Source organism: Dendrobates tinctorius, unplaced genomic scaffold (assembly GCF_039654945.1).
Source record: "Dendrobates tinctorius isolate UK_male_01 unplaced genomic scaffold, ASM3965494v1 ptg000156l, whole genome shotgun sequence".
NCBI classification, from domain to species: Eukaryota; Metazoa; Chordata; class Amphibia; order Anura; family Dendrobatidae; genus Dendrobates; species Dendrobates tinctorius.
The window spans coordinates 32,230,337-32,234,441 of NW_027361823.1; the positions used below are offsets into that span (position 1 = coordinate 32,230,337).

General features: G+C 41.5%; 1 pseudogene; it reads left to right on the forward strand.

Moving 5' to 3' along the window:
• Positions 1–2,148: 2,148 nt before the first annotated feature.
• LOC141051240 (taste receptor type 2 member 39-like) lies at positions 2,149–3,101 on the forward strand (annotated as a pseudogene).
• The last annotated feature ends 1,004 nt before the right edge of the window (positions 3,102–4,105 follow it).

Consider the following 4,105-nt stretch of genomic DNA (forward strand, 5'->3'; position numbering starts at 1 on the left):
ACTTGTAAGTTGACAGCCGGGAACTACCCATTCTTGATATAAGCTATTTGTCAAGGAATAGCTGCTCAGCTAACTGATGTGATCTGCCACGTTCGCAACCGTGACCCAAAAATGTACATTTTTCACATAATAACATATCACAGGTACACAGTCTAACAGGTATATATGAACATTTCTTAACATGGCGTACAATAAGCAGTAATAGTAAAGCACTAAAGTTTTGTACATAGATTCTAGCAGTTTCTTAAGTAACCTAGACAGTCACCTAAAATAAAATAAGCATACAAGTAGTCTTTTTTTTACCAGAAAGGAGAATGCATGTTTAACCCCTTATGTCTTATCCATTAATGTTTCTTCCAAAATCTGATTAAATAGGTGTCACAAGGTGTCTCTTCTTACGATCGCCGTCCTCCTTCCCTGCTTTATGTGTATGACACATCATACGTCAGCCACACAGTGTCACCCATCACTCTCCTGCGCAGGCGCACTTCTCTCTGCCCTGCCAAGGGCAGAGCAAAATACTGTAATGTGCATAAGCAGGGAAAGGTGAATGAGTGCCGATGACCTGGATGTAAAGACGGTACATGCGCCCTAAAGTATTTTGCTTTACCCTCAGCAGTGCAGAGAGAAATGTGCCTGTGCAGGAGCGTGATGGGGACACTGTGGATGACATAGGATGTTATCCACACTAAATGGGAAAGGAAGACAATGATCGTAAGAAGAGAAGAGGTGCCAGATCAAGACCAGAGACGCCCATTGGACCGGATGTAAAGACATTGCATACACACTATATTATTTTGCTTTGCCCTCGGCAGGGTGGAAAGAAGTGTGCCTATGCAGGAGCGTGATGGGGACACTGTGGATGACGTAGGACGCATCATCCAAGCTAAGCAGGAAAGGAGGACGGCAATTGTAAGAAGAGAGGAGGTGCCGGATCAGGACCAGAGACCCCATTAAAATGCACTGCACCACTGGTAAGTATTATAAAAGGTCTTTTTTGAGATCTGCAGACTGGATTTGGTTTTTTTTTTACTGTATTCCAGTATGCTATAAAAGAGACCTTAACCTATGGCCATATTTTACATAGGGAAAACCTGCTGACAGGTTCCCTTTATTGCCAAACAAGCTAAGTGGCGGCCAGGGATTTCCAAATTTGTATTATGGCCATTGATGTAATGCATAGATGGGCTTTGTCAGTAACACCCATAGGAACTCATAGGGTATATGGAGAGGGGTTGTCACAACGGGTTAAACTCTTAAACATTTGTTTGACTAAAAATGGAATAACCCTTTAATATAGAGAAAATAAGTGTGTTCTCTTAGTATTTATCCATGGGATTCTTGTTGTAGTCATTTATATTAGTGAGGATATTTTTAAAGATCAAATTAAATAACTGTTGGTTGGATGCTTACTCAGCGAAGATCTATCTCTCCTGGTCCCCCCATAAAAAAATGCACGCTCCAATTGCCGTAGTATGCATGTGTCCTGTATGGGGAGGGGGCAGAGAGCGCAATACCAGGCACTTCTCCAATCTCCAGGGAGAATGAATTTAAATACTTTATTGTTTCAAACTGCTTGCTCCTTCTCTCCCCTGACATTATCTGGTGGTAGTTAGGACCCCCCTCCATAAACTACAGATGCTTTGCTAGTTTTGCAAATTCAGAGGGTTTGACTGACTTTAATCCAATGTGTATGGGGATCTTTGCTTTTTTACCCTTCAAACAAATATCAATACAATGGCAAGAGGATGTTTTCATAGATGCAATGCTACAGGGAGAAAAACAAACAGAAATCCTAACATGCTGCTCCATGTCGTTTGTATAAGTACACAGAAACAGGGGAAGTATGCTAACACAGACTTGGTTGACTTGCAAATATTTTTGCGTCTCCATATTGTTGTTTATTGTATGGAAGAGCAATACCAGACCAAGCATGAGAAGAATTAGGAAGAATTGCAGACACGTAAACACACACCACCTGATTTGTAAAGAGGATGACTCATTTCATGGAAGGAAAATGTCCTATTTTAGTCCTCTGGATTAAAATACCATGCTGGAGATTGATGTTATATTATGAATGAATGACGCATGGACAGAGTAATAACTATTAAGAGTCAGTAATCCACCCACCATTGGAGACTGATTATTATGGAGGAATTAAACTCTGTTCTCGGAGTGATCATACATTCGACTTTATCTTTCGGTATATATCTTTTGGTTTCCTTGGAAACATTTTTATCCTTATCGTACATTTTTTGGACTGGCTGAAGAATCATGAACTTAATCCTTGTGATCTTATTATCAACTTCATTGTGATGTCCAATATCTCCCTCCAAGGAACTGTTTTAGTCAATGAGATCTTCTTCTTCATGTTTTTGGCCTTCTATGCTCAAGACTGGGTACTTAATGCATTGGTGGCCATCATGTCTTCTTTGGCATTCTCCAGCCTATGGTGCTCCACCTGTCTGTGCTTCTACTATTGTGTGAAGATCATCAATCTCGGTGGAACATGTTTCTATAAGATGAAGTCAGCGCTCCCAATAATGGTACCTTGGCTACTTGTCTTCTCTATAGCTATATCTTGGACTGCTGGACTGCCTGCCTATTGGGACATTTATAGGAATCCTTTTATCTTTTCTAATTCTTCAGGGAATGAAACGTGCATCATTTCTATTAATCTGAAAATCAAGAGCAGGTGTAATTGCTTGTTCCCAATATACATGGTGGTTTCTACGGTTGCTTTTACAGTCATCTTTAACACGGCTGGAACCATCATCTATTCTCTGTATAAGCATATGAAAAAAATGAAACAAAACAGTGAAAGTTTTGGTTCTACAAAACTCAGTGCCCATTTGTCTGCCACTAAAACTGTCACCCTTCTACTGATGCTGTACCAAACTTTCTATGGGGCTCTTAATGCAATATTCAATGAGACTACAGAGATAGGCACGGGGATATTTTCCTTATGTTTCATTGTAGTTTCCATCTTTCCGGCTCTAAATTCAATCATTTTAATAACAGGAAACAGAAAATTGAGTAATGCTGTAAGAAATCTGCTTGGTATCCAGTCTGGGAATGGGGCGCAACCAATAGTGAAATGAATGTTGCCTCATCTTTGTTCTCTGTGGCTGCATGCTTTACATATACTGTGTATCATGTACGTGTTAATACCATGAATGTCATATGTTAAAGTACGGAAGTAATCATTTCATTTCATGACTCGTTATGGTTTTCCTAGAGTAGTGATTTTCTTTCTTTTTAGATTTTCCAGGATCTTAACAGAATACACACAAAATAAACTGCATTTAAAGTCATATGTGTCAGAGATCATCTCCTCTTGATCATCCCATTGATGGCTCATAGTCTCTTCCCGGTTTACCACTCCGTACCCATCTCACTGGTGATGGGACCATAATACATTGCTCTTGTGCAACAGCAGTCTAATGAGCATTTGTGTAAAAGGGTTGAAACAGGTTTGCCACCCATATTATGTCACTACATAATATTTTATATAATGCATATCTGTTATGTACCCCCAACAATATACATCTAATCTCATCATTAACGGTGACTCAGTGGTTAGCACTGCAGCCTTGAAGCGTTTGGGTCCTTGGTTCAAAACCCACCATGGACATCTACAAGGAGTTTGTATAATTCCTCCCATGTTTGCATGGATTTCTGAGGTGTTTCCTAAGGGGTGGCATTTTGTAGCACCCCCCTCCCAAGAGTGGAAGTCTTACCATGACAGCAGGCTTGGAGAGCTGTTAGAAAGTCGTTCTGTTAGGGCTGGCGGAACGCACCAAATTATATAGTAGTAGGTGCGTTCGCAGCCCGGGGTCCACCGTGCAGAGGTGGTACACTGCTGCTAGACAATGGCGGAAGAATAGAGCAGCGTGAAAACAGTCACACGTGGGTTACGTCACCCAGTATGAACAGGAGCGACTCTGTTACTTCACAGAGCTGCACAGCCGTTGAACGTGGATGCCGGAGCCTGTTTAGCTCACAGAGCCCGGCCAAAGAGCGCACAGCAAACGGCCACAGAACTCTACCCCAAGGACACGGGGTTAGAGTCCCTCTAGGCCCGCTGAGCGCGTGGCGTCATTAC